At 47.6% G+C, this 19678-nt stretch overlaps 1 protein-coding gene across 2 annotated transcripts in view; it reads left to right on the top strand.

The window, feature by feature from the left end:
• The first annotated feature begins 3195 nt into the window (after window positions 1-3195).
• The window catches only part of gli1 (GLI family zinc finger 1), a 140017-nt gene continuing 123534 nt past the window's right edge, over window positions 3196-19678 (top strand). The window contains exons 1-2 of one of the 2 annotated variants that reach the window (XM_052526463.1): window positions 3196-3573; window positions 14173-14282. The gene's annotated coding sequence lies outside the window, so the exon portion shown is untranslated. The remainder of the gene's footprint in view (window positions 3574-14172; window positions 14283-19678) is intronic. The other variant, XM_052526462.1, reaches the window with a different exon arrangement.

The raw sequence follows: 19678 nt of genomic DNA, 5'->3' as shown, positions 1-19678 counted from the left end.
ATTGTTTCAGAACATCTCCTGCCGTGTCACTGTTGCATCGTGAAACAGTGTTGTTTGATGAAGTCATTGTCTGTATAGTTTTTGGGGCATTTTCCCCCAGCATTGTCCCAGCCATATTTGCGGCAGCAGGAATAATTAAGTCCTCCACAATAGTATGGGTCTTGCCTGTCCCAGCCACTCAGTAGCTCACCATATAAGACGCTTCTAGCCCCTTCTTATTAATGGTATCTGTTGCTTTTATACATGTCTTACTACTCGAAAGTCGTCTTAATTCTCGCTCAAAAAACTCCTCTGGCTTATTTTTCAAATTGTTTCTAAATGTCTGCGCAAGAGTGAAGGTTTCAATGGTCCAACGTCCCTGTCTGTTGTTCGGGTCTTTCCCGGGTAAGGGGGCAGTAGCTCTTTGGCTGCATCAGATTCACAACGGTCAGTGTCCATGCTAGCTGGGCTAACAACAAGTGTAGAATTACTGATGCTAGCATTGGATGTGCTCGTGGAAGCAGAACAACTTGTGTCATCGACAGGTGCAGTACTGCTGGCCGTAGCAGTATGATGTCCTAGTGGTAGTAGCAGTACCACCAGTAGAGCTGGTGTGTGTCTCTATGGAAGCAGAACAACTTGTCGGCAGGTGTAGTACTGCTGGTCGTAGCAGTACCACCAGTAGAGCTGGTGTGTGTCTCTATGGATGCAGGCCAAACCTTTTTTAACTTTTTAACCACTTATCAATTTTCGAGCAAACGGAATGAGCAGCAGCTACGGTTTTATTATTATTTTTTTTATCTCACCTTTATTTAACCAGGTAGGCTAGTTGAGAACACCTTTATTTAACCAGGTAGGCTAGTTGAGAACACCTTTATTTAACCAGGTAGGCTAGTTGAGATCACCTTTATTTAACCAGGTAGGCTAGTTGAGAACACCTTTATTTAACCAGGTAGGCTAGTTGAGAACACCTTTATTTAACCAGGTAGGCTTGTTGAGATCACATTTATTTAACCAGGTAGGCTAGTTGAGATCACCTTTATTTAACCAGGTAGGCTAGTTGAGATCACCTTTATTTAACCAGGTAGGCTAGTTGAGATCACCTTTATTAACCAGGTAGGCTTTATTTAACCAACACATTTATTTAACCAGGTAGTTGAGATCACCTAGTTAGTTGAGAACACCTTTATTTAACCAGGTAGGCTAGTTGAGATCACCTTTATTTAACCAGGTAGGCTAGGATCACCTTTATTTAACCAGGTAGGCTAGTTGAGAACACCTTTATTTAACCAGGTAGGCTAGTTGAGATCACCTTTATTTAACCAGGTAGGCTAGTTGAGATCACCTTTATTTAACCAGGTAGGAGTTGAGATCACCTTTATTTAACCAGGTAGGCTAGTTGAGATCACCTTTATTTAACCAGGTAGGCTAGTTGAGATCACCTTTATTTAACCAGGTAGGCTAGTTGAGAACACCTTTATTTAACCAGGTAGGCTAGTTGAGAACACCTTTATTTAACCAGGTAGGCTAGTTGAGAACACCTTTATTTAACCAGGTAGGCTAGTTGAGAAACGTTTGGCTACATACGGACTGTTAATGTAATTCCTGCGAGAGAGTAACGGTTAATGTGATTGGATATTAATTATTTGACTTGGCTACCTGTATTTAAAATGGTGTTGTTATTTCGCTGAACACTAACATAAACTCACTAACTTTTTGTACATAGCCTTGGTCCGTACAATTTACCTTATTTTAGAGCCCAAAAACGTAATACTTCCAGATCAAGTTGTAATGTCAATACCATTGTAAAGCACAATTTCTCCCCTTTCCAACAGAATTCATGCCGAGACCTCCACGCTGCCCGTTCCTGCATGATTGAAGAAGGCAATGAGCTCCTTCGGGTCTTTTTAAAAATGTCGGGTGGGGAAGCGAAACTAATGCCTGATAGTGAGAAGGAGAGATGTGTGGGAAAACGCCCTTTTTTTCACTCGATCTGTCCAACTTATCACCGTATCGCCTCTAAAATGTAAATAAAACACTATAAAAAGTGTATATAATGTGTCATTACATACCTATTTGAAGGCTTGTGTCGAATTTAGATTTTTCTTCAGACCTAATTGTCTTTCAATGCCATGTAAAAATCCACAGAATATCAAAATAGTGGTCACTGAGTCAAAATACAAGCAAATATATATTTTTAAATTGTACCTTTATTTTACCAGGCAAGTCAGTTAAGAACACATTCTTATTTTCAATGACGGCCTGGGAACAGTGCCTGTTCAGGGGCAGAACGACAGATTTGTACCTTGTCAGCTCAGGGTTTTGAACTCACAACCTTCCGGTTACTAGTCCAACGCTCTAACCACTAGGCTACACTGCTCAGATTGGTAAAGAAAATCATGACTTAAAATGTAAGCCTATGCAACATTAACACATTACCTTGTATTTTTAATTATGTACATGGGAATTTAATGGCAAAAGTTATTTGTATGTGCATTACGTCATCACGCACAGCCTTTTATCAGCACGAAGTCAACTTGATGGAAACGCATTTCTGGTGGGAAAATGGTCCTATTGTTATGTATAGATTTTTTAATATTCCCATGAAAATCTGTCGCAAATGAGATGGAAACCTGGCGTATGACAATACATCTTATGCAATGCGCCTTCAATATATTTAGAAACAGCGTTCATAACCTACTGCATGCATCCTGTCCTAGGACGTGGTGGCCTGACTCCAGGCCAGGTTTTGCGTTGAATTCCACTAAGGCGTATAACATTCAAACAATCAACATCCCTAGTGCCACATATGCTGCTGCCCAAGAAAGAAAAAAGTTCAAACATTTCTACAAGTTTTATAAATAAAAGTCAAATGAGACCCCGTATAATTTTCAGACCACCCTATGACAGATAATTTTCTTATGATGCATATGATAGTGAATTATGATTGACATTTACAGTAACGTGTTTTGTTATGTAATGATTATTGTTCTATTATTATCTGGTTTAACCGATTATTTATTCTGTTCGAGTGCATTTCAAGGTCTTCAGCCAGTGGAAGAAGCTGTTAACTACGCCACTAAGAAAACCCCACCAACCAGACAGCATGGTCTTTTTTTCTCTCAAGAAAAACAAGAAGTGAACTTCCTGTTTCGGGGTGGTCCACAGACTTTGAAAAAAAGTGAGGGGGGGGGGGTGAGGGAGGGGGGAGGAGAAGAGAGGTCTAGCGTTCCCCCATTGACTGAGCAACCAACTTCGGGTTTACGGGAATTTGGTTACCTAAAATAGGGTTCGTTCAATGTTGTCCTGTACACTGATTTCGTCAAATTTGTGAATAAAGTAACTATGAAAAGAAGCTCCTAAAAAAGTGGATAAAGACGTGGTTTGAACACGGGAGGTGGAATAGAAGAGAGAAGATACAGGTTAATTCCGGCGGCCCCATCTGTGTGCCAGAAGAACGCGGAGAGAGAGATTGGACATTCTGGAACCCCCAGCGGGACGTTCTCGTTTTCAGCCACAGAGCTTCCAAAAGTCCCAAAGCCCTGAGGATCAAGTCAACAAACTGATGCAGACTTCTTCAACTTTTCAGAAAAGGTACAGTTGCTTTGCTTTATCCTATTCAGTTTCTGTTTCTAAGTAACCTAAAGTGGTTGATAGAAGAGATTTTTAAATGTAGGCCTAATAGTGGTGGTAAAAGTGTGTTTGTTTATATGCAAGTTCAATTTGGACTTAGCAGTTATGTAATATGTTATGTTGAGTATTTTAAAGGTATTGTCAGATTGGTGTCACTTCGGGGGATGATGGTCGAAATGGGATGTTCAATCTAATAGGCGATGTGGCGGTGTGTGCAGTGTTTACGTTGAATAAACAAAATGATCAATGTAAGCCGAATTCAGTGGCTTTCGTTATTTAAATTGATTGATAATAGGCTATTGCTTTCAGTGGAGAACATCTGAAATATCTTCAGTGCACTGTGCATTTCAATACCTTATTTAGACTATTGAAGAATGCCTCTCGTTTAAAAAAAAAACTTTGGACATTCCCAACGTGCCTTCTCTTCTTTTCTGAACTTGTAAATTCTATCTTAAAGTTTTGATTGTTGAAAATAGCTTTTTAAGAATCAATGCATGTCTTGGAGTTGGTCTATACATTAGGGAGATGTTGCTTCTCGTGCTGATGACGCATTGGCACGAGCGTAAAAGCAACAACAAAAAGAAATCACTGTCGAGAATTTTGGAATTGCACGTCTCCCACCACCACCCAAACATAATATGTGGTAGTTGAGGTTTCCATCCTCTATATTCGGCCTGTGCCACAGCCACACACACTCAAAAGACATCGGCCTGGCCTGCAGCTCCTCGCCTCGCTGTGTGTGTCTCTATGTCGGCGTTACAGAATTCCACGGAGGGTCGTGGTGGCGCTTGAGAACAGCTGTTTCTTGTAACCTGAAATACTTCAGGTGCCAATATCGTTTCCAAATGTACTTATGTCAGGACACCCACAGCAAAACGAAATCATTATAGTAGCCTACCACGGGATTCTAAGGTGAGTCTTTGAAAAGTGAAAGATGGCCCAGGAAATGTTTTATTTTCATACGAAAAAATAGCCTACAGAGAGGTGAAGGAAGTTACTTGAAAAATAATGCATTCATTTTCGAAGTTGATGAGCGCCAAGTCCTTTAGAGTGGTCTTGTTTTTGAAATGTGTTTTCTTTCTTTCATTCTGTGTGTCTTTTGAGAAAATGGTCGCAAACCGCTAATATGAAATAACGCATAACACTTGTTAATCTCAGTAATTACTCTTAAATAGGTTATAAAATTAATCTGCTAATGTGGTCAGATTAAGACCATTAGACAACATTAGACTAGTGTTGAGGGTTTGTCAAATCCAGATTGAGCTCAACAGCCAATCACCGTTTTATCCTTTATTAACAAGGAGGAGAGCCAAAATAAATGTGTCAATTAACACACTCCACACCACTGTCACAATATAATTCAACATCTACACTTAAGGGCATAGATGTTTTCCTGTTCTGGTCACACAGTCAGGAAAAAAACATGTGTACTTGCATGTGGAGCGTCATCCGGGACAGGAGGATTTACTGACCCTGCAATTTAACAAGAACAATCTCCTGACTTTATGGGACAAGACGGGACATTATTACTATAAGAGAAATGGAAAGGGATTGAGATTGACAGAAGAAAAGAGAGGAGAGGACAGAGTGGATAGATGGAGAGAAAAGCCAAGATGAGAGGACAGAGGGGATAGATGGAGAGAAAAGGCAAGATGAGAGGACAGAGGGAATAGATGGAGAGAAAAGGCAAGATGAGAGGACAGAGTGGATAGATGGAGAGAAAAGGCAAGATGAGAGGACAGAGGGGATAGATGGAGAGAAAAGGCAAGATGAGAGGACAGAGGGGATAGATGGAGAGAAAAGCCAAGATGAGGGGATAGATGGAGAGAAAAGGCAAGATGAGAGGACAGAGGGGATAGATGGAGAGAAAAGGCAAGATGAGAGGACAGAGGGGATAGATGGAGAGAAAAGCCAAGATGAGAGGACAGAGGGGATAGATGGAGAGAAAAGGCAAGATGAGAGGACAGAGGGGATAGATGGAGAGAAAAGCCAAGATGAGAGGACAGAGGGGATAGATGGAGAGAAAAGGCAAGATGAGAGGACAGAGGAGATAGATGGAGAGAAAAGGCAAGATGAGAGGACAGAGGGGATAGATGGAGAGAAAAGGTAAGATGAGAGGACAGAGTGGATAGATGGAGAGAAAAGCCAAGATGAGAGGACAGAGGGGATAGATGGAGAGAAAAGGCAAGATGAGAGGACAGAGGGGATAGATGGAGAGAAAAGGCAAGATGAGAGGACAGAGTGGATAGATGGAGAGAAAAGGCAAGATGAGAGGACAGAGGGGATAGATGGAGAGAAAAGGCAAGATGAGAGGACAGAAGAGAAGAAAAGAGGACAGGAGATATTTGCACGTGTCCCATGACTGGTCTGGTTGGTGTGAACCTCTGCAGGGGATCTTCCTCCTCCCCCCTGGTATTTATCAGTGTAATAGCCCTGTGTTACGGCCAAAGGGGTCCCCGTTAGGACAGGGCATAAACAGATAAAGCATACAGGAATACAGGAAGGAACCTTTTTCCTCTTTATGCTGCTAGCTGCCTCTCAGACCAGAACGTTTTATCACAATCAAGATGACGTTTGTTTTCTCATTTACCTCAGTTTATTTATATTTATATTTTACCTATTTATTTAACCAGATGGCTAAGTGAAGAACACATTAAATAAAGTTGAAATAAAAAAAGTATCAATGTTATTTTTAACTGTATTATCATTGATAAATGGTTTGATCATCAATATAGATTAGAATGTTGTTATAAACCTAATTATTATCAACACACATATTGTGACTTAACCGGTTCAATGTTTATGTAAACGTAGGGACCTGGTCTTGAATTTTGATTGTAGTTTTCAACCAGGGAGTGTTAGACATACTCTGGGGATTGTGTTATTCTGGAAGTCACCATAGGTCTTCCTAAAAAGAAACCAAAGAATATTTAATCAAAGTGAATACCGGTACTCAAGGCTAAAGCAAAGTGAATACCGGTACTCAAGGCTAAAGCAAAGTGAATACCGGTACTCAAGGCTAAAGCAAAGTGAATACCGGTACTCAAGGCTAAAGCAAAGTGAATACCGGTACTCAAGGCTAAAGCAAAGTGAATACCGGTACTCAAGGCTAAAGCAAAGTGAATACCGGTACTCAAGGCTAAAGCAAAGGGAATACCGGTACTCAAGGCTAAAGCAAAGACGTAAAAGAAACAAGCTTTTGGATGCGGGCAGTTAGCATTGCAGATAACACAGACTAAACTAGACCGGACTAAACCAGACCAGACTACACCAGACCAGACTAAACCAGACCAGACTACACCAGACCAGACTACACCAGACCAGACTACACCAGACCAGACCAGATTAGACCAGACTACACCAGACCAGACCAGACCACACCTGACCAGACTACACCAGACCAGACTACACCAGACCAGACTACACCAGACCAGACCAGACTACAATAGACCAGACTACACCAGACCAGACTACACCAGACTACACCAGACCAGACTAGACTAGACCTGACCAGAGCAGACCACTTCCAGGCAGAACAGGCCGACTGCAACAAGTGGTGTGTTTTTGTACAGCAGATTCCATTTAGGTCTGTCTGCTTAGCGTGGAAGACGTCACGTGACTCACGGCATTGGTCCCGTCTCTCCTCCCACCTCTGAGAGAGACAGAGAGAGAGAGGGACCACCCTCACTGGGATCAGAGGCCCTTTCACACCCTGTGAACCTGAAACAATCAGCTGTCTGTCTCCGGCTCATGGGCCTTCAGAGCGCCTGTAGCACTGGGCAGCTACAGGCAGCGGTGTGTGGTGCAGAGAGGGACTGGGACTGGCTGCAACACTGGGCAGCTACAGGCAGCGGTGTGTGGTGCAGAGAGGGACTGGGACTGGCTGCAACACTGGGCAGCTACAGGCAGCAGTGTGTGGTGCAGAGAGGGACTGGGACTGGCTGCAACACTGGGCAGCTACAGGGAGCGGTGTGTGGTGCAGAGAGGACTGGGACTGGGACTGGCTGCAACACTGGGCAGCTACAGGGAGCGGTGTGTGGTGCAGAGAGGGACTGGGACTGGGACTGGCTGCAACACTGGGTAGCTACAGGGAGCGGTGTGTGGTGCAGAGAGGGACTGGGACTGGGACTGGCTGCAACACTGGGCAGCTACAGGGAGCGGTGTGTGGTGCAGAGAGGGACTGGGACTGGCTGCAACACTGGGCAGCTACAGGGAGCGGTGTGTGGTGCAGAGAGGGACTGGGACTGGCTGCAACACTGGGCAGCTACAGGGAGCGGTGTGTGGTGCAGAGAGGGACTGGGACTGGGACTGGCTGCAACACTGGGCAGCTACAGGGAGCGGTGTGTGGTGCAGAGAGGGACTGGGACTGGGACTGGGGCTGCAACAGAGAGGGACTGGGCAGCTGCAACACTGGGGCTACAGGGAGCGGTGTGTGGTGCAGAGAGGGACTGGGACTGGGACTGGCTGCAACACTGGGCAGCTACAGGGAGCGGTGTGTGGTGCAGAGAGGGACTGGGACTGGGACTGGCTGCAACACTGGGCAGCTACAGGGAGCGGTGTGTGGTGCAGAGAGGGACTGGGACTGGGACTGGCTGCAACACTGGGCAGCTACAGGGAGCGGTGTGTGGTGCAGAGAGGGACTGGGACTGGCTGCAACACTGGGCAGCTACAGGGAGCGGTGTGTGGTGCAGAGAGGGACTGGGACTGGCTGCAACACTGGGCAGCTACAGGGAGCGGTGTGTGGTGCAGAGAGGGACTGGGACTGGGACTGGCTGCAACACTGGGCAGCTACAGGGAGCGGTGTGTGGTGCAGAGAGGGACTGGGACTGGGACTGGCTGCAACACTGGGCAGCTACAGGGAGCGGTGTGTGGTGCAGAGAGGGACTGGGACTGGGACTGGCTGCAACACTGGGCAGCTACAGGGAGCGGTGTGTGGTGCAGGAGGGACTGGGCTGGGACTGGCTGCAACACTGGGCAGCTACAGGAGCGGTGTGTGGTGCAGAGAGGACTGGGACTGGGACTGGCTGCAACACTGGGCAGCTACAGGGAGCGGTGTGTGGTGCAGAGAGGGACTGGGACTGGGACTGGCTGCAACACTGGGACTGGGACTGGCTGCAACACTGGGAGCGGTGTGTGGTGCAGAGAGGGACTGGGACTGGCTGCAACACTGGGCAGCTACAGGGAGCGGTGTGTGGTGCAGAGAGGGACTGGGACTGGCTGCAACACTGGGCAGCTACAGGGAGCGGTGTGGTGCAGAGAGGACTGGGACTGGGCAACACTGGGCAGCTACAGGGAGCGGTGTGTGGTGCAGAGAGGGACTGGGACTGGGACTGGCTGCAACACTGGGCAGCTACAGGGAGCGGTGTGTGGTGCAGAGAGGGACTGGGACTGGGACTGGCTGCAACACTGGGCAGCTACAGGGAGGGAGAGAGGGACTGGGACTGGGACTGGCTGCAACACTGGGCAGCTACAGGGAGCGGTGTGTGGTGCAGAGACTGGGACTGGGACTGGCTGCAACACTGGGCAGTGCAGACTGGGACTGGGACTGGCTGCAACACTGGGGACTGGGACTGGGACTGGCTGCAACACTGGGCAGCTACAGGGAGCGGTGTGTGGTGCAGAGAGGGACTGGGACTGGCTGCAACACTGGGCAGCTACAGGGAGCGGTGTGTGGTGCAGAGAGGGACTGGGACTGGGACTGGCTGCAACACTGGGCAGCTACAGGGAGCGGTGTGTGGTGCAGAGAGGGACTGGGACTGGGACTGGCTGCAACACTGGGCAGCTACAGGGAGCGGTGTGTGGTGCAGAGAGGGACTGGGACTGGCTGCAACACTGGGCAGCTACAGGGAGCGGTGTGTGGTGCAGACTGGGACTGGGACTGGCTGCAACACTGGGCAGCTACAGGAGCGGTGTGTGGTGCAGAGAGGGACTGGGACACTGGGCAGCTACAGGGAGCGGTGTGTGGTGCAGAGACTGGGACTGGGGGCTGCACACTGGGCAGCTACAGGGAGCGGTGTGGTGCAGAGAGGGACTGGGACTGGCTGCAACACTGGGCAGCTACAGGGACTGGGACTGGGACTGGCTGCAACACTGGGCAGAGGGAGCGGTGTGTGGTGCAGAGAGGGACTGGGACTGGCTGCAACACTGGGCAGCTACAGGGAGCGGTGTGTGGTGCAGAGAGGGACTGGGTCACTACAGGGCACTGGCTGCAGAGGGACTGGGACTGGCATTCACTGGGCACAGGGATGACTGGTGCACACTGGGCAGAGGGAGCGGTGTGGTGCAGAGGGACTGGGGGCTGCAACACTGGGCAGAGGGGAGCGGTGTGGTGCAGAGAGGGACTGGGACACGGTGTGTGGTGCAACTGGGTCAACACTGGGAACTGGGAGCTCACAGGGTGTGTGGTGCAGAGAGGGACTGGGACTGGGACTGGCTGCAACACTGGGCAGCTACAGGGAGCAGTGTGTGGTGCAGAGAGGGACTGGGACTGGGACTGGCTGCAACACTGGGCAGCTACAGGGAGCGGTGTGTGGTGCAGAGAGGGACTGGGACTGGGCACTACAGGGAGCGGTGTGTGGTGCAGAGAGGACTGGGACTGGGACTGGGGACAGGGAGCGGTGTGTGGTGCAGAGAGGACTGGGACTGGGACTGGCTGCAACACTGGGCAGAATGGGTGCAGAGAGGGACTGGGACTGGGACTGGCTGCAACATGGGGCTCACAGGGAGCGGTGTGTGGTGCAGAGGGACTGGAACTGGGGGCTGCAACAGCTACAGGGAGCGGTGTGGGTGCAGAGGACTGGGACTGGACACGGTGTGTGGTGCAGAGAGGGACTGGGACTGGGACTGGCTGCAACACTGGGCAGCTACAGGGAGCGGTGTGGGTCACGCAGAATGGGACACGTAGAATGGGACACACAGAATGGGTCACACAGAATGGGTCACACAGAATGGGACACACAGAATGGGTCACACAGAATGGGACACACAGAATGGGTCACACAGAATGGGTCACACAGAATGGGTCACACAGAATGGCATTCTCTCAGAATGGCATTCACACAGAATGGCATTCACACAGAATGGGTCACACAGAATGGGTCACACAGAATGGCATTCACACAGAATGGCATTCACACAGAATGGGTCACACAGAATGGGACACGCAGAATGGGTCACACAGAATGGGTCACACAGAATGGGTCACACAGAATGGGTCACATAGAATGGGACACACAGAATGGGACACATAGAATGGGTCACGCAGAATGGGTCACACAGAATGGGTCACACAGAATGGGTCACACAGAATGGGACACGTAGAATGGGACACGCAGAATGGGTCACACAGAATGGGTCACACAGAATGGGTCACATAGAATGGGTCACACAGAATGGGACACGTAGAATGGGACACGCAGAATGGGACACGTAGAATGGGACACGCAGAATGGGTCACACAGAATGGGTCACACAGAATGGGTCACACAGAATGGGTCACATAGAATGGGACACACAGAATGGGTCACATAGAATGGGACACGCAGAATGGGTCACACAGAATGGGTCACACAGAATGGGACACGCGGAATGGGACACGCGGAATGGGTCACACAGAATGGGTCACACAGAATGGGTCACACAGAATGGGTCACACAGAATGGCATTCACACAGAATGGGACACACAGAATGGCATTCACACAGAATGGGTCACGCAGAATGGGTCACACAGAATGGGACACACAGAATGGGACACACAGAATGGGTCACACAGAATGGGTCACACAGAATGGCATTCACACAGAATGTGTCACACAGAATGGGACACGCAGAATGGGTCACACAGAATGGGTCACACAGAATGGGTCACACAGAATGGGTCACATAGAATGGGACACACAGAATGGGACACATAGAATGGGTCACGCAGAATGGGTCACACAGAATGGGTCACACAGAATGGGTCACACAGAATGGGACACGTAGAATGGGACACGCAGAATGGGTCACACAGAATGGGTCACACAGAATGGGTCACGTAGAATGGGACACACAGAATGGGTCACACAGAATGGGACACACAGAATGGGCAGAATGGGTCACACAGAATGGGTCACATAGAATGGGTCACACAGAATGGGACACAGAATGGGACACGCAGAATGGGACAGAATGGGACACGCAGAATGGGTCACACAGAATGGGTCACACAGAATGGGTCACACAGAATGGGTCACATAGAATGGGACACACAGAATGGGTCACATAGAATGGGACACGCAGAATGGGTCACACAGAATGGGTCACACAGAATGGGACACGCGGAATGGGTCACACAGAATGGGTCACACAGAATGGGTCACAGAGAATGGGTCACACAGAATGGCATTCACACAGAATGGGACACACAGAATGGCATTCACACAGAATGGGTCACGCAGAATGGGTCACACAGAATGGGACACACAGAATGGGACACACAGAATGGGTCACACAGAATGGGACACACAGAATGGCATTCACACAGAATGGGTCACACAGAATGGGTCACACAGAATGGGACACACAGAATGGGTCACGCAGAATGGGACACACAGAATGGGTCACACAGAATGGGTCACATAGAATGGGACACACAGAATGGGTCACATAGAATGGGACACGCAGAATGGGTCACACAGAATGGGTCACACAGAATGGGTCATACAGAATGGGACACGCAGAATGGGTCACACAGAATGGGACACACAGAATGGGTCACACAGAATGGGACACACAGAATGGGTCACACAGAATGGGACACACAGAATGGGACACACAGAATGGGTCACACAGAATGGGACACACAGAATGGCATTCACACAGAATGGCATTCACACAGAATGGGTCACGCAGAATGGGTCACACAGAATGGGACACACAGAATGGGACACACAGAATGGGTCACACAGAATGGGACACACAGAATGGCATTCACACAGAATGGCATTCACACAGAATGGGTCACACAGAATGGGTCACACAGAATGGGACACACAGAATGGGTCACGCAGAATGGGACACACAGAATGGGTCACACAGAATGGGACACACAGAATGGGTCACGCAGAATGGGACACGCAGAATGGGTCACACAGAATGGGTCACACAGAATGGGTCACACAGAATGGGACACGCAGAATGGGTCACACAGAATGGGTCACATAGAATGGGTCACACAGAATGGGACACACAGAATGGGTCACACAGAATGGGACACACAAAATGGGTCACACAGAATGGGACACACAGAATGGGTCACACAGAATGGGACACACAGAATGGCATTCATTCATATTCATGGGAAACATCTGTTTTCACTGCTGGGTGAATTGTGCGGTTAAATGTCTTGAAAAATGAAATTGCATTTTTTTATAAACTAAAGAATATGCATTTACATATCCTCATCCCAAAAATGATTTTATTTATTTAATCTTAATTTAACCAGGGAGTTGAGAATACAACAAATGTTAATCAATGCCGAATGATTGTGTCTCACTTATTAGCATGTACTGTTATATCAAAAATATTTTTTAGAATAATGTGGACAGATGCAAATAAGTAGTTCCTCTCTCTAACATAATGATTTCCTTGTAGTTCAGAGCAGAGGAAGCCCGAAGTGTGTGTGTCTTTGGGACACGTGTGTGTTCACAGCCTGGGGGGTGGAGAGAGATGGAGGGAGAGAGAGAGGTAAATAGGGAGAAGGAGTGGGAGAGGGGGGGGTGGAGAGAGATGGAGGGAGAGAGAGAGGTAAATAGGGAGAAGGAGTGGGAGAGGGGGGTGGAGAGAGATGGAGGGAGAGAGAGAGAGATGGGGATGGAGAGAGATGGAGGGAAAGAGAGAGGTAAATAGGGAGAAGGAGTGGGAGAGAGAGGGGTGGAGAGAGATGGAGGGAGAGGGAGGGTAAGGAGAGAGCGTGTTGAACAGGGAGGAGAGAGAGAGAGAGAGACCGGGTAATGGAGAGATAGAGGGAGCGAGAGATGGGGATGGAGAGAGATGGAGGGAGAAGAATTGAGAGAGGGGGTGGAGAGAGATGGAGGGAGAGAGAGAGAGATGGGGATGGAGAGAGATGGAGGGAGAGAGAGAGGTAAATAGGGAGAAGGAGTGGGAGAGAGGGAGAGATGGAGGGAGGAGAGAGAGATGAGAGATGGAGGGAGAGAGAGAGTAAATAGGGAGAAGGATGGGAGAGGGGGTGGAGAGAGATGGAGGAGAGAGAGAGAGTAAGGAGAAAGTAAGGAGAGAGAGAGTGTAAAGAGTGGGAGAGAGAGAGAGAGTAAGGAGAGAGAGTGTGGTGGAGAGAGAGAGGGAGAGGTAAGAGAGAGAGAGAGAGAGAGAGAGAGAGAGAGAGAGAGAGAGAGAGAGAGAGAGAGAGTAAGGAGAGAGAGTAAGGAGAGAGAGAGTGTGGTAAAGAGGGAGAAGGAGAGAGAGAGAGAGAGAGGTAAAGAGGGAGAAGGAGAGAGAGAGAGAGAGAGAGCTGCTGACAGTAACAGAAGGATCCACCTCTTCTCTCTCTGATCCACTAGGCCTTCAAATGATGGTGGCGAACCGGGAGACGGAGGGAGAGAGAGGGAGTCAGGCTGCTGACGTCTCATGTGGTAGATATTAAAATAAAGCGGGTGGTAATGGGAAACAGGTGAGGACAAACACACTGGAGTCGTATGCCACAGTGATCTGTGCTCATTTCCTGTTGTGTTATCTTAGGTCTTGGTAGGGTCTACAGGCTACATGTTATAGTTAGTGGATGTATGGGGGGTGATAGACTAGATTTGATAAAAGAAAAGTGAAACACTATCTGTGTGTGATGAAGAAGAGAAGAGAGGAGGAGATCGCTTGCCTAGCTATTGTCTTCAGATCACAACTTGCATTGACTTGCGTTGAGAGGGTCAGCAGGTTAAATGGGTCATCAATGATCTATATCAACCATTATCTTGGTTGTTTGTAGTGTTTAATTTAACCTGTATTTAACTCGGTTATGGCACAATGTATCACATGTATGGGCCTTCATGGTTTCATTTCAATCTCATTTAATGTGTACATATTATAATGTTTTTTGTTTTTTTTACATTCAAGTGAGGTAAACAAGCAAATCTAAATGGTTGAATTGGATTAATATTTGTAGGTTAACCATAAGTCCTCATCCCCTCATCTCTCAAGAGGTCTGTGTTTTAAATGCTGTTTTCATTAGTCAGTACGTAATTCACATCGACAGGCAGACGTAAACATTATACCTCATCTTGGAGCGTGTTTGTTTGTGCATGTGTGTGTGTGTGTGTGTGTGTGTGTGTGTGTGTGTGTGTGTGTGTGTGTGTGTGTGTGTGTGTGTGTGTGTGTGCATGCAAGTGTGTGTCTGTGTGTGTTCTCTCATGGAATGATGGCTCACACGGTGTCGTCCTACTCTCTGAAGACTGAAAGAGAAGAGCAGGCGCTGTTTATTATTTCCTCTGGTTTCCATGGCCACCGTGTGTTTGGGTTCCGTCATTAGAACACTCTGATGTTCTGAGGGTTCTGTCCTCTTCTTCTCTTCATCTCCACCTATCTCATGTAAACAGACACTCCAGTTTAACTTCCAGTAGACTCAGTGGAGAAGGCAATAAGTTCATTAATACACAGTCCACTTCATTTCCACAGCTTTTATGTGATAAGCTATTACATTTTATTGTTGGAACAATTATTTCCGACTTCCATGCAGTGGAATTGGAAGGAGCCTCATGTACACACACACACACACACACACACACACACACACACACACACACACACACACACACACACACACACACACACACACACACACACACACACACACACACACACACACACACACACACACACACACACACACACACACACACACACACACAGACGTACACACATATGCACACTCCTCGGCTGGCGGTTACCACATTGCGTGTCACAGCAGAGAGATAAGGATCCAGAGCCAGAGCAGGGAGGGAGTTGGCCGGCAGAGCTTCTGATTCTTAAACAGACCTCAGCAAACCCAGTTCCACACCCTGAATACAGGAAGAAGAGTCTGTCCTCACCAGGGCACAACGCCCTATTAAAACACTATGTTGGGATTTCCTTTATTTTGGCAGGTCTATATCTATATGTATGTCACTCAATGTCTCTTTCTGTCTCTGTCTCTCGGTCTCTGCACACTATGAAACGAGTGTTCCTCAAGGGTTCTTTGGGGAACCATAATGAGCCCTTTAATGGTTCTTTGGGAAAGGTGATGGTTCTATGTGGAACCATGATGAGCCCTTTAATGGTTCTTTGGGAAAGGTGATGATTCTATGTGGAACCATGATGAGCCCTTTAATGGTTCTTTGGGAAAGGTGATGGTTCTATGTGGAACCATAATGAGCCCTTTAATGGTTCTTTGGGAAAGGTGATGGTTCTATGTGGAACCATAATGAGCCCTTTAATGGTTCTTTGGGAAAGGTGATGGTTCTATGTGGAACCATAATGAGCCCTTTAATGGTTATTTGGGAAAGGTGATGGTTCTATGTGGAACCATAATGTGCCCTTTAATGGTTCTTTGGAAAAGGTGATGGTTCTATGTGGAACCATAATGAGCCCTTTAATGGTTCTTTGGGAAAGGTGATGGTTCTATGGGGAACCATAATGAGCCCTTTAATGGTTCTTTGGGAAAGGTGATGGTTCTATGTGGAACCATAATGAGCCCTTTAATGGTTCTTTGGGAAAGGTGATGGTTCTATGTGGAACCATAATGAGCCCTTTAATGGTTCTTTGGGAAAGGTGATGGTTCTATGTGGAACCATAATGAGCCCTTTAATGGTTCTTTGGGAAAGGTGATGGTTCTATGTGGAACCATAATGAGCCCTTTAATGGTTCTTTGGGAAAGGTGATGGTTCTATGTGGAACCATAATGAGCCCTTTAATGGTTATTTGGGAAAGGTGATGGTTCTATGTGGAACCATAATGTGCCCTTTAATGGTTCTTTGGAAAAGGTGATGGTTCTATGTGGAACCATAATGAGCCCTTTAATGGTTCTTTGGGAAAGGTGATGGTTCTACGGGGAACCATAATGAGCCCTTTAATGGTTCTTTGGGAAAGGTGATGGTTCTATGTGGAACCATAATGAGCCCTTTAATGGTTCTTTGCGATTCACAAAAGGTGATAGTGACAGTTAAAATGTAGGGACGGTGGCTCGTTAGCATTTTGTAGGTCGCGGTTTGCACACAGCTCTTTTTGTGCAATCGTGGACGACAGTATCATTCCAGTTTTTCTAATCTGTTGTGTCACGCCAGTTATCAATTCAATTCAATTCAATTCAAGAGGCTTTATTGGCATGGGAAACATGTGTTAACATTGCCAAAGCAAGTGAGGTAGATAATATATAAAGTGAATATATAAAGTGAAAAACAATCAAAATGAACAGTAAACATTACACATACAGAAGTATGTGTATTATCTATGACTATGGCCAGTAATGGTGTCTTGTGAAAGACTCACATAGGGCCTTGTGTCAATTGAGAACTGGTGACTTAATCAGTGGTTCTCAGTTCTCTGCTCAGGAACCCCCACCTGTTACAGAACTATAGAATAATAATACCAATGGAATTTGAACAATATAATATGGCTAACCAGAATTAAAGAAACCTGTGTGGTTTTGATATTGAGAAAGGTTCCAGGGTCTCTTCTGGACCAAAATGGGGCTTTGTAACGACGTTCTTTGTTTGTCGAAAGAGAGTCGGACCGAAATGCAGCGTGGTGGTTACTCATGTCTTTAATGAAACAAATGATGATACATGAAATAACTTAATAAATACAAAAACAACAAACGGAACGTGAAACCTAATTACAGCCTATCTGGTGAACACTACACAGAGACAGGAACAATCACCCACGAAATACACAGTGAAACCCAGGCTACCTAAATACGGTTCCCAATCAGAGACAACAAGAATCACCTGACTCTGATTGAGAACCGCCTTAGGCAGCCAAGCCTAAACTAGACACACCCCTAATCAACCACAATCCCAATGCCTACAAAAACCCCAATACGACAACACAATAAACCCATGTCACACCCTGGCCTGAACAAATATATAACGAAAACACAAAATACAATGAGCAAGGCGTGACAGGCTTAGGTGGGGTGTGTGGTGGGGGTTTGGCCAATGGTGTCGTCGTTGACCGAAAATATTAGGCCCTCCTGTTGGACGTAGTGACAAAATATTAGGACCTCCTGTTGGACGTAGTGACAATGTTGGACGTAGTGACAAAATATTAGGCCCATCCGCTGTGGGTTAGAGGTCACCGTGGGTTAGAGGTCACTGTGGAGAGCCGTCAGTTTGAAGTAATGTCCACAAGATTCCTACTGCTTACTACAACTGACTGTAGAGCAGCTCCACGAGGGGCCAAAAGGGGGCTTACAGTGCCCTTAGTTAAAACTTGTGCCCCTTCAGTTGTAGCAAAATGTGTATCCTCTGCGCCGTCAGCACAAGGAACAGAGTGCACTGCGGTGTGTGTAGGGGGACTAGGATAAACCACTTGGGCGGTTAGGTATGACTCCTTTTGGTTTCCATAAAAAAAGCGGGGGGAAAAGGCTTCTCATCAGTGGTAGGCGAAGTAAATAACGTGATAACCTTCCACCTGTCATTTTTGTTTTTGATTTATAAGAGCAGGGTCAACTTTTACCATTGAAGTGGCTTCCCCTAACTCTGCCTCAAGCCCCACACCATACAAAGTTGAGTACAAAGTACAAAGTTTACAGCTAGCTAAGAAGTTATCTTCTTAGCTAGCTGTAAAAAAGCATTAGTGTTATTAGCCTTAGTCTATTTAGCCACTGCCACGATGGATATCTAAAAATTGGCTTCGCCAAAGTACCGAAACAAAGCTGAAGGACAGTGATGAGCAGCAGCATCAAACCACTGAGGCCACTGCCAAGCCCATCAGCGGTAATGCTGCCATGCCCATCAGCGGTAATGCTGCCAAGCCCATCAGCGGTAATACTGCCATGCCCATCAGCGGTAATACTGCCAAGCCCATCAGTGGTAATACTGCCAAGCCCATCAGTGGTAATACTGCCATGCCCAGCAGTGGTGATACTGCCATGCCCAGCAGTGGTAATACTGCCATGCCCAGCAGTGGTGATACTGCCATGCCCAGCAGCGGTAATACTGCCATGCCCATCAGTGGTAATACTGCCATGCCCATCAGCGGTAATACTGCCAAGCCCATCAGCGGTAATACTACCATGCCCATCAGCGGTAATACTGCCATGCCCATCAGCGGTAATACTGCCATACCCATCAGCGGTAATACTGCCAAGCCCAGCAGTGGTAATACTGCCAAGCCCAGCAGTGGTGATACTGCCAAGCCCATCAGCGGTAATACTGCCAAGCCCATCAGCGGTAATACTGCCAAGCCCATCAGCGGTAATACTGCCAAGCCCATCAGCGGTAATACTGCCAAGCCCAGCAGCGGTAATACTGCCAAGCCCAGCAGTGGTAATACTGCCAAGCCCAGCAGCGGTAATACTGCCAAGCCCAGCAGTGGTAATACTGCCAAGCCCAGCAGTGGTAATACTGCCAAGCCCAGCAGTGGTAATACTGCCAAGCCCAGCAGTGGTAATACTGCCAAGCTCAGCAGTGGTAATACTGCCAAGCCCATCAGTGGTAATACTGCCATGCCCAGCAGTGGTGATGCTGCCATGCCCAGCAGTGGTGATACTGCCATGCCCAGCAGTGGTGATACTGCCATGCCCAGCAGTGGTAATACTGCCATGCCCAGCAGTGGTGATACTGCCATGCCCAGCAGTGGTGATACTGCCATGCCCAGCAGTGGTGATACTGCCATGCCCAGCAGTGGTGATACTGCCATGCCCAGCAGTGGTAATACTGCCATGCCCAGCAGTGGTGATACTGCCATGCCCAGCAGTGGTGATACTGCCATGCCCAGCAGTGGTAATACTGCCATGCCCAGCAGTGGTGATACTACCATGCCCAGCAGTGGTAATACCGCTGAGCTCCAGCTAGCTCCATGTGCAGAGCCTACCACCTC

Source organism: Oncorhynchus keta, chromosome 10, assembly GCF_023373465.1.
Source record: "Oncorhynchus keta strain PuntledgeMale-10-30-2019 chromosome 10, Oket_V2, whole genome shotgun sequence".
NCBI lineage: Eukaryota > Metazoa > Chordata > Actinopteri > Salmoniformes > Salmonidae > Oncorhynchus > Oncorhynchus keta.
Note: the sequence above shows the minus strand (reverse complement) of the source record. Positions and strands in the feature narration are given on the sequence as shown.